At 35.7% G+C, this 12,212-nt stretch overlaps 1 protein-coding gene across 3 annotated transcripts in view; it reads left to right on the forward strand.

The window, feature by feature from the left end:
* The first annotated feature begins 638 nt into the window (after window positions 1–638).
* Window positions 639–12,212, forward strand: part of LOC131037316 (uncharacterized) — a 52,474-nt gene continuing 40,900 nt past the window's right edge. Inside the window, exons 1-2 of one of the 3 annotated variants that reach the window (XM_059218150.1) lie at window positions 639–900; window positions 1,050–1,213. The gene's annotated coding sequence lies outside the window, so the exon portion shown is untranslated. Of the gene's footprint in view, window positions 1,214–12,212 lie in introns of all 3 variants that reach the window. The other 2 variants (XM_057969416.2, XM_057969414.2) reach the window with 2 other exon arrangements.

A 12,212-nucleotide genomic window follows, 5' to 3' on the forward strand; every position in this document is an offset into this window, starting at 1 on the left:
ACAAAAACAAATTTCTTACACATCATCATAGATATTTTCTTACACCTCTTACAATGCCAAATATGTTTTTTTATGCATTGTATAAGTTGTCACATATTTCTTTCTATTTTAAGTGTCCAATGGTACCTTACGGTTGTGTCTATTCTAGCTCCAAAAAAGACGAATCTGTCAAACTAACAAGACGTGTTATGCATTCTCCGTCGTTGGATAAAAAATCTACGGTTGACATTTACGACTAACATCGCGTGTTAGTCGCGTCGTACCACTTTTTGAAACCAGAATAGACGCGTCCGTACCTTACAATACTTTCTCCCATTATATTTCAAGTCACTTAAAGAATACTAATTAATTATAACTATTTTACAATTTCATGCTAACATTCAAATCAGATCCCTCCACGATCCTTACATATAATTAATTAACTATTAAATAAATCAATTACAATAATTTGAAATTTTTTGTGAATATCACCCCAATTGTAACACACAACTTATCCAACTTAAAGAACAATCCATCCTACAGACCTACATGTTTTGTGATGTCTATGTAGTCCCATAATGCACATTTGACCGTACTTATTAATTTATTGAAAACTAATATTTGATAATGTCCCCATTATATCAACATTTAATCCACTTCGCGCCTTTTTCAGCCCGTAACGTCCTACCTGGTAGTAGTAAACCAGAAACAAAGTTCCTCCTGTAACAATTCCCTCCAATTGTTCAATTCTAGATATTGATATGGCTGTTGCAGCATCTTTACTTGTATCTCGTGTTCTCTGTAGCAGAGATTAGCCATCGAATTGAATTTAAAAAAGACATTTATGCGCAATACTTCTTGTTGAAACAAGTGTTCTTCCACTGGAAGTAAGCGTGGAAGATAAGCGTACAGAATATGATGGTAATGAATTTGTTGGTGGAAAAATAAGATGGAATGAGTGTTTCCAAACAGGAATTCTTTTTGACATGTGAACTTTGATATCTCAAATAGGAATATATATAAAAGTAGAGTCCATTTTGAAGAATAATGTACATATTTTTGTTGTGTAGCTATTGAATGCTTAAGGTTTTTAACTTCCGTCTGAACTGGAATCTTTTGGTACTCAAACATTCGTAATTTGGGAGCTCTGTTGGCCAAGTTTTCAATCCTTGTGCATTTCGAGGAGAGACAGACACAGCCAGAAGGTCAAATACGCTTTTTCCTAGGGATTTTTGTAAGTGCACATTTTACCAGTGATTTGCCATTAAAAGAGTATCTTCAACGGAATATGATATGATTTTTATTTTAATGCTTAGGGAATCTTGTCATCTGCTTATTAGGGATAAGAATCATATGCTATCGGGTGTGTCAATGCATAAGACCATGATTCAATGCAGTTGTTTAGCAGTAGCTATTCAGATTTTTAGTCTGTTTTGTGGAAATAGTGGTTCCTCTTTATTTTAACATTATATAGGTTGAAGTAAAAATCATAAATAGCTATTCATTAATGAAGAAAGTTACGAAGTAAAATTCAAAGGGAAGGTAAAAAGAGAAAAGGAAATATATGTGGTTATCTAATAAAATTGTAATCATAGAATAGCGGCATAATTTCAGCTCCCCATTTTTCCACACTAATTTCTATGTTCCTCCAAGTTTCTAAGACGAGGATGGCAGGGGCATGGGGTTGTCTATAGGACCAGTTTTATTTTAGATTATTTTGAAGGGGATGGCTGTTAAAAAAAAGGAGAATTTAAAAAAATTTAAATTTTTTAAAAATATTCATATGATATCATTGATTAGAAACTATAAACATTAAAGATCTTTGTGAATATCGGTAACTGAATAAGAATTATGACGTTCTTTATATATATGTGAGCATGAGTTAATAAAGACATGTCTGATTAGTGTGCGTATTGAGGCGGGGGATTTATTATTGAGTTTTCTCAAAACCTTCAAGACTACATGTTCTACTGTCAAACTCATTAACAAAGAGGAGTGATTAAGTAAAAAGATAATTGGTTATGTTCTAGTTTGACCTTCATTAGAATACTAATAGATGAGATTGTTCTAGACTCATCTAGAGTTGTACATGCAGGGCATGATTGATACATTTTTGCATTATGAAAATGACATTTCCTGCTCATTATGACTTTGTTCGTATTCTGTAGTATAATGGTTGTAGCATGTCAACTTTGTTTATTGTAGTCCTTGTCTATTGAACATGTTTTCCCATGTGTGAAACAAGATTATCATTGACTATGAAGGTGTAGAGATCTTAAATAGGGATCTGTATTTTGTAGATTTCGTGTTCATTATTTAATCATTAGTATATTACATGGTTAGACTTAGAGTTTGGTGGGGTTTTTGGGGGCGATGCCTCTAGTAGGGTCAAGGGTACCACCCTTTGTAGGATCCGGGGGCAATGACCCTAGTGTGTTTCTTGTCGCAATATAGGGCAGAGTTGAAGAGTGGAGCCCCCACCACCAAGTCCAAACGAAGATCTTCAAAACAACATAGACTTTCATGGCATGCAACATGTTTATAATTTTATGTAGATCTTAAAGGAAAATGTCATAAACCAAATGACATTGAAAGTTTGTAAGTTTTTTTTATAAAAGTAACTAAAATGTGCCTAAGTATGTCAAGGGATGGCTAGCCATCCTCATGACAGTTGGAGGATGTTTGGACGTCCCTTGACTGTACCCTAACATACCCAGGCGTCCCCTAAAATACTTTGTGTATTATCAAGGACATTTCCCATTTTTTTTCAAATAACAGATGAGGTGGGGATCTTTCCTACCCATCTCTGTATACATGAAATGTCCCCTATGGGAGGGAGATGGGGCAATATTGGCAGGAGATGCATTCTGAGAACATATGATAATTTTAATACTTAAAATTTAATAAGAGAAGCTTTTAAATTATCCTTTCCACCTAATTTAAAATTTGTGTAAGGCCACCATAATAAGAGAAAATTTTAAATAATCTTTTTCACCTTATTTAAAATTTGTATGAGACCTCTTGTGCTGCTCAAATTTAAGCAGCATGGGACTATGGCACAAGAGTGTTAATTTTCAACTATGTGGATGTTTCATCATTCGGAGGTATAAGATGAAAGTATGACAGTTTTGGCCTCGATTATATACATCACTGCTGAGATTATTATGTGTTCTTCCTTCTGTTAACACAAGTCATATGGTGGACATTGAAATCATGTTCCTATATTTGTATTGAAAATACTAGCTGATAATCTTTTGGAGCTTGACGAGCTTAACTAAAACTCAAGGAAGGGACTGACTTTTTCAGCATTTTCTCTTTATCTTCAACTAGATATGAAATGGCTTAATATTTTCAAGCCCCAGTCTGTTCTAGCTCTCCACATCTTCCGAATTTCTTCTTGAATATTGATGATCCCAACTTACTGACAAAATGGATGGTCCTAAGCATATGCTGGTAGCTTTTTCTTTCGAGAAGGATTTGTCTGTTGCTCTAATCTAGGTCCAAACTGATAAATTGGTATGCTATTTGAAGCAAAAAAATATCGCAGGTAAATATTCACTGAAGAGAACCACTGTATGAAAGATTGTTTTCAGTTACCCTTATCATAGACCCCTCTTGACCTTTGATTACCTGAATCCCTCTGGTGCAAGAGAAATTCATGATCTTTATCCCTGTGGATTATTTTCTCCAAGGGTCTTGCCTTAGTCTGGACTGAAGATGCGTGATAGCTATCATGAAGTTAGAACTAGATGGCAATTTTGAGTTTGACTTGTGTCATATCTAGAGACAAACTCCTGAATCTTTCCCAGTGAGTCAGTGTATCATTTGCATTTATCTAAACATCATTTGTACAGTTCATAATACATTTTTTGTCTCAAATGGAGAGAGTTGTTAATAATATCTATTATATCTGACGGGTAGCACGTAAATGAGTAGAGTCTCTTCATGAGCCTTAAAGGAATGTTTCATATCTGTATGAAGCTATCGAATATACAGTCAATTCAAATTCATTCAGGTAATCATTATATTTCTTTCATAATATACACCTTACAAATACCATCTATTGTACATATGATAGCTTTACGGACTCATCTAAGACCAGGAACTTTGTGGAGGAGATTTTGTTCGTCTTGTCTTGTTTGGTCATAGAACCAATGGAGAAATAGATGGGAATAATATGCTTTTGGGCTTGTCTAAGGCAATTATATTCCTCCTATCATTCACCTATCTATGGAGATTTATGCCACTTGAAGTAGGGAAACAGTTTTGTGTTTCCGTAATGGCAGCTTTGAAAAACAGGGAAAACATCTCACACACACGTTAATGCTATGAAAATAAATAGAATAGAACAATTCATTAAAAAATAAACTGTATTGGTGTGAGTACTCACCAAAAAAATCTTCTTCATAGAAAGACGATTTAAGACACAAGTAGATGAGGCCCTAGCCATCTAGGCTATGTAAGTAAAAATGGTTGATGCCATCAAACTGAACATGCAGAATACTTGTTTTTGGAGTTCAAGATCCAAGATTAGGTGAAGATCAAAATGAATGAAGACAAGGCCTTCAGTGCTATGAATTGTTGATGGAGGGGCATTGAATACCAAATCTCTATCATCCCCTTAATGGTTGTGTTGTGACATTTTCACACATTGCCCCATTGCAAATGGAGACCTGTTGGTGTACGTTTTATCATATACCGAACATTAGAATAAAGTACCCAAAGATAATTTATCCTCTCTTGAACAAAATCACCGCGTATGCTAAGATTGCTAGAAGATCATATGGCGATTCCAAGGTTTCTTTTTGTCAGGTCTTGACGTGTGGATAAGCTCAATGGGCGTTGTGATATGTTGGTAATACACAAAGAGACTTACGCTTGAATTGTTCACTAGTTCGGGATGTAGACAGGTTTATCGATTGGTGCTCTTCTCCTTCTTTTTTTTTGATTTTCGGATTACGACTTCCAAAAGAAAAAGGTTAAAAAGGATAAGGGTTTAGAAATCTACTCTACTCCTATGAACTCAAGAGACGGTATTGATTTGGTGAACTCAATAAACCACACTTTGCTTCGCCTCATTTAAGACAACTACACAAAGCGGATGCAATCTTCAAGGAATGTGCTTATGATCAGAAGTTTAAGCATTTTGTAAGTTTAAGCATACACAAAATGGAAAGCTCAGGCTAACTTTGCACAATGAATAGAAATCATCTATTCATCAAAAGTATGAGCGGAGATACACCATGAATCAATACTTATCAAATCCTTCATTCAATCTAACAACATGAAATAAAATCTAACTAAGAGGTTGAAGAAATTGAAAACCTTGTTAATCACTCAAATAATAGAAATTACAAAGCCTTAAGAAAAAGCACACAAGTAATATATTATCTGAAAATGACCTTCTTGCAACAATATTTCAAAAACCTCACACTCTCCAAATGAGAGGAGGCAACCTTATATAGGAGTCCAAATTTTTTGAATGGCCAAGATTGAACAGCGATCAAGGGCCCAGATTAAAAGATCAAAACCCTAATTAGGGTTTCCAAAACCTCAATTAGTTTCAACAAGAGAAAAGAGGACAAGTGGCGCAACTGCTAATCTTGGTGAAGTGACCCTCTAGTTTCCTTTCTGGGATGCTGCAAATTCAATGTATCTAGATTCTAGACACAAGTGGCCGAACCTCCTCCATGGTGACATGTGGTAAGCTGCCAATTTTGAAATCAACCATGTCCACGTCATCAGCACATGTGGCGAGAGTGTTCTCCTAGTCAGCTGCCTATGCTAAGAAATTCTCATCAATACGAATGAAACTCGAAATCCTGGTGAGATCTTCCTTGAGAATCGACCCTAAAACTTTGAAGAAGTTTCCTTGAACTTTGGCCCTCAAATTCTCTGCACGCAGATGCTTCTCTCGCACCTCATCCTGCTGCAATATCTTAGCTGCCACAAAGAAGACTTTGTCCTGAATACTCCTGATGGTCTTTTCAATCTCTGAACACTTAGCCTCGGGTTTTCTCAAAGATTCAACCCTAGCAATCAAAGCAAAGCACCAAGTGCTGAAATCATATATGTCACCAGGCTGGATGACTTTTTCGTCTATAAGATCCTGCTGAGAAAGCCCTTTGATTATCTTCAGACATGGAATTATCCTGCTTTGAATATCCTCAATATCTTCCTAAGCTTCAGCTATCTCTTGAATTCTGCTCAATAAGGAAGAGGTGGAGCTCATTTTGGTTATAAAGGTTTCCAACTGCCTTTCTGAGCTATATTTGTACACTTTTCTCAAATATAGAAAAAAATTATAGTTGGCTTTGGCTGCTAACAACCTTGACCCAACAATGCATCATATGCCTTCTTATGCCATGAGATGACTATGAAGTTGAATAATTATGATTGAGTTCCAATTATTACCTTTTGTGACATTAGAATTATAAGCACTTTTATCCCTTGTTGATCTGCTCCCACCTACTAAAAAGGTGAAGGTCAAATAGTAGGCTTTGCCAAGTGTCCTATGGAAGTACATTCACAATAGACCCATCATTGATAATTGTATGTGCCATGTTATTCTTGAGATTCTCCATGTGTACCACTCTTGATCTCCTTGCTAATTGACGATAAGGAGCATGGGATTAATCGCGTGACTACCAAACAATGGAGGTTTGATCATTTGATGCTCATTATTCCTGTTTACAGATGTTAAGTGGGTTGTAGCATGCTCTATGTGACCTCTCCCACTTATTGGCTATGCTGCTGTAACATTCTTGAGTTTGAGAATGCCTTGCAATAAGTCCACTCAGATTGGTATGGTGGTTTGTAGTGACTTTGTACTACTTGCCTTGCAATAGTTTTATGATTTGAACTTTGAAATAAAGAAGTTGACAAAATCTATGACTGTTGGATAATACCGACTTCCAAAGGAGAATGCAGTTAGGATAGAAGTGGATTAATTCCAGAATAAATGTAAAGAAAACAGGTCAGAAAATAGGCTATAACAAGTTACTTGAACATCATTCTAAAGAAAACAAAAGGGAAAGAAATAAAAAAAAAATCGAAACATGGTTATCTGTCTTAATGGAAGGAATAAGGTATTGGAGAGTATCATTGATTAGAAAGTGATTCAACTTTTAAAAATAGATGCAATAGTTTCAAGACTTCAGAGAAGCTGAAAGTGAAAACATGGGATTGAAGTCCCTATTCTTTAGTTTGGACTAGAGAAAGATATCAAGTTCAACTAGTAATATTCTAGATAACAAAACTATTCTGATTAGAAAGTGATTCAACCTTACGATTCTAAGAATAGATGCAGTAGTTTCAAAGTAGCCTAAAGTGAAATATGGGATTGAAGTCTATATTCTTTATACTGGCCTAGAGGAGCATGTCAAGCTAATTTTAAAACTATTTTGATGAGTAAAATTCTAGATAACAAACCAATACTTTCTGAACAATCCTTACACTCCCAAGGAATATATTGTTTAAGCATAATGTAAATGGTTGGAAACTATAGGTACTGGAAAGGATGGTTATGTGACCATTGAGAGATGAAGTTGTTACTGTCTTTGGAGGGGAAAAAAGGCTTTGGAAGTGGAGATAGATGTGCCTACTTCCTGGTGTAGGGCTCAGCGTGGAAGAGGAAGTATAGGTAGAGGCAAGGGGGCGAGGGTGGAAAGAGGTATCTCTTGGGTGTGTGGTATTGTGGAGGAAGAAATTCAGTCTGTGGATGATAAGGTTGATGAGATACATCTCATGATTGCCATTGACGAGAAGAGAGCTGCAGGGCTAACACATGCTTGGAGTGGGGGAGATTAGTTCCTGGCCTTCCACAACCCACCTCATAGTTTATGAAGGGCTATAGGTCAATTTTTTTGATGCTATTTTGTGTAGCCTTTTGGTGCTTCGTTAGGTTTATTTTTTGGTTTGCTGTTTGGTTTTTTGGATTTTTGCTCGTTTGGCCCAGCCTGGATAGCTTTCTAGCCTTCACGGTGTAGCTTCTTAAGCCAAGTGTTTTCAGGCTCTAAGCCAATAGGGACACTTGAATCAAGGGGTGAGGGTCCTCAATAAAATTCTCTCATTTAAAAATTTAAAAAAACTTAATAATGGGTAAATATTATTATGAAAATAAAGTGCAACAGAAACATGGAGAAAACTGAAAACTGAATATTCAAATAGAAAAGAAGAAATTGTGTTGTGTATGATTTAACCAAAAATCACTAGATGATCTCTAGAGAGAACTAATCAAATCAATAGCATTAAAGAAATACCATCCCTAAGTTATTAGGTACTTTGCATCTATAATGGAAACTTAGAGCTGGCTTTTTTTTTAAAGATTCCTTTAAAATCTCAAATACATTAACTTACAAAGGGAAACAGTAAACCAGAAGGGTGCAGACCAGAAATTGTTTAGAACCATGTCAAAAAATGTTTAAAGTTTCAAACAGGTATATTGTATCTCAAGAAAATTATCTGTTGCCCACAAAGGAATAAGAATTGAATTGTTGTCCTTTGAGTTATTGTCAACGACATCTAAATATGAAACCAAATATTATGGCTAAGTACATATAATCAAACCCTTTTTGTATAGGATTTTGATGTACACGTATTTATGTTTCATTTCGTTTAAATATTTATTGTTGGTAACATCTTTTCAAGCAGTGATCAAATTTCTTGCCTTCATACATCACCAAGATTTGGTAGAAAAATATTTGACCACCATAATAAAGTAAGAAATGAAAATTTGGTAATGCCAGGTTTATCATAGAAAATTCATAAGGGAAAGACATAGTTTGGTCAGCATTTTTCTGAGGAATTTTTGCTATTTACATTTTGGGCACTCCACTTCCAATCATAAAAAATTCCTAAAAATATTTCTTAGAATATAATCAATATTAAAATATCATCTCTTGTACTTTCATGGTCTCGTTTGACCCTTTTTCTCATCATTGAATATCAAGAGTTGCTCTAGAATTTGATGGAAGTTCAGAAAATTGTGCCCTGCAACCTTCTTATTCTCATCTCTTCTAATTGTCATTTGCACATTTTAGGTGGCCTAATGGCTGCAGCCTTAGATCCTTTCCTCTTAGAGTCCTCTATAAACAGCTTATGCCAAGCCTGCTCATCTCTAGTCAACTCAACTCTCTTTGGAGATGCAAAATAAAATGAACTAGCTGGAACAAACTTAGCCTTCAAGTCTGGAAGTCTAAAGTTGATGCGCAGTCCCAATTCATTGCTTGGAAGCTTCTACATGTGAAACTCCTAGTTGGTTATGTTGATGTGTTTTTTAGCACCTCATACACAGAATAGAATACCAAGGTGTCCTATCCCCTCTTGAACAAAGAAACCTCATATGCTATGTAACGTGATCAAATGAGATGACTCCAAGGTTTACAATGCAAACAATGCGACTTAATGCTCGGGATAGATTCGGTGTTTATGATGTGATTTGTTGGAATCACAAGGGGACTTACGTATATGAACACTTGGAACATGGGCTCTATACTAACTTGCGTAGAAAATAAAAGGCAAAGGGCATGAAGGGTTTAGAGATTTAGTCTAATCCTAAGAACAATGATAATAAAGGTTGATGCTTTGATAGACAGATTCCATAATCAAGCTTTGCTTCGCTATGCAGAAACAACTACACAAAACTAATGCAATTTTTCTAAGGAATAATGAAGGTATTTCATATCATGAACATTCATTTAAATACCCAAGATTGGTGCAATTCAAGTGAACATTTACAATTGAACTTGTGCTTAATGAAGTTCAAACTAACCATGCACTATAACTTACAATCAGCAAATTACAAATGGTAAGAATAGGAATTCCATCATCATATCATCACATTTCTCCATTACAATCAATGAACTTTGATCTAAACTTGAGAAGTAACAAGAAACTATGCAACATTTAGAAACAACACATAGAAATCCACCATGCTTCAATGAAAATCATGTATTAAATTCAACAAGTCTTGGCAACAATCTCTAGCTTCCTCCTCCTCCTCTACTTCTAACTCCTAATTGCTTCTGCTATCTAATTGCTAACTATTTCTCTTTACAAATGAGAAGGTAATGTCTTATATAGACATCTCATTTGCAATGAAGGGTCGGGGTTGATTTCTCAAATCAATGGCCAAGATTACAAGAATAAAACCTAATTAGGGTTTGTTACAACAAACTCCTTGACCAATGAAATAATTACATCGAATTGGACACATGTCCATCCTTGAGTGTGCACCAATAGAAATTTAGGTTAGTTATGATGAATAGACTTTGATGCAACGCCATGTGTCGCTCTCTCCTTGAATGAGTTAGGTTCACTGTATTTGGACATGTTGATATGTCACAATCTGAAATGGGTTAATGATGACTAGGGTGCCACCTCAATCCGCCTTGTAGATCACAAAGTGTTTGAGGTTGAGACATATCTCTTGATACTCAACATTTTCCAAGCTTGATGTAATGTGATGGGAGATATTCCCAAATTGCATCATTTTTGATCAAATTTTCTAACTTTGATTAACTCTTTTGAAACTATTTGCTTCCTTGATCACATTTATATTTCAATCCTCTTAACTTGGGAATCTTGAACCTCAATTGCACTTCATCTTGAGGATGCTTGCTTTTGACTCTCCTACACTTGACTTGAGCTCCTTCCTGTTGTTAATGCTTCATCATCCTTATGTATGACATAGGAAATATCTTCATTTGTTGTACTAGCCTTGATTCTTAGATTTCTGAAGGAAATTCAAGATTGTCGAATTTTCCTTTCTTATGTTGACCTTCATATTTTTTACGTTGAGGTGTCCTACCTCACATTATTCAAGTCCTTCGCATTGCCTTTGGTCTCGTCTACATAGTGAAATCTCTCTCTTCATGAAGCAAGTTGGCATCTTCATGTTACACATACCTCCCTAGCTTGAAGTTTAATGTTGAAAGAGTGAGGTATATGTATTGACTTCCTCTGATGCTGCGCCCTTGAACCTTGATCCTTACACTTGCTTTGCAATGTCCTCTCCTTTGTTCCTTGTGAAGTTCTCCCTCTAAGTTTCATCCTTTGAGGCCCTGATGATGCTGATTCTTGAGCTTATCATTGGCATAGTTGTCTTGTGCTCGGCTTGGAATGTAACCTTTGTTGAATACTTGATCCCTTGATGACTTGATCTCCCTCTAGTTGTGAAGTTCCTTATTCCACGCTCCATGCATTTCACCGCTTGCATTAGACCTGAAAAGACAAAGAGAACACTTTGATAAAAATTGTGAGTTGAAGCCCTAGGTTATGGTAATGCAAGATTATTCTCAAAATTTGCTTCATGAAACCCTTTGAAATCTGGAAATGCACACTTAGAACTCCCAGAAATGAAGTCTATACCCCTGAAATTCTACGTTTTCAAACCTGAAAATGATAAAGAAACACTGGTGAAAAATGGTCAGATCTGAATATAAATTTCTTAAGTTTTCCCTTTAAAAGTGCTTCTTCCTCAATCTAATTTGTTTCTTGCTGCGAATTTGATTTTGTTTTGACTTGAATTATGTGAAGTAACTGTTCTGCTCTTTCATTTCCATGCAAGGTTGTCTTTTCTGGAGTTCGCATCTGATTGCCTGGACTGAAATTCACCGTTAGTTCTGATTTTGTCTTCCCATTGATGTTTGTTTTACGACACTTTGAACACAGAATAAAGTATTGAATACTCTATCCTCTCTTGAACAAAATCTTCTCAAATGTTGAACTAAGTGATCACTTGAGATAACTCCAAGGTTCATACTGTCAAGTCTCGATGTGTGGATAGTCTCAATGGTTGATCCGATTGCTGGTAATCCATGGGGGACTTACGTTGTACATGAATGCTTGAATGCTGCTGGAACGTGGAAATTTACTTGATTTGGAAAAAAAGACAAAAGGGATTTGAGGGTTTAGAGAAATCTAATCTACTCCTAAGGTCAATGATAGCACTAGATCATGCTTGGATGAACATATGCCTTAAATCAAGCTTTGCTTTGCCATGTTGCCAACAACTTCACAAAACCGATGCAATCTTCCAAGGGGAATGAAAGGTTTTCATATCATGAATATTCATCCAAATACCCAATACACTGGTGCAATTTGAATAAACATATCCACAATTGAACTTAGCACAATTAATGTTCAAACTAACTATGCACTGTAATTGAAAATCATCCAACCACAAATAGTATGAACCAAGGAATTATCAACATCCACGCATTTTTCCATCA

Source organism: Cryptomeria japonica, chromosome 3, assembly GCF_030272615.1.
Source record: "Cryptomeria japonica chromosome 3, Sugi_1.0, whole genome shotgun sequence".
NCBI lineage: Eukaryota > Viridiplantae > Streptophyta > Pinopsida > Cupressales > Cupressaceae > Cryptomeria > Cryptomeria japonica.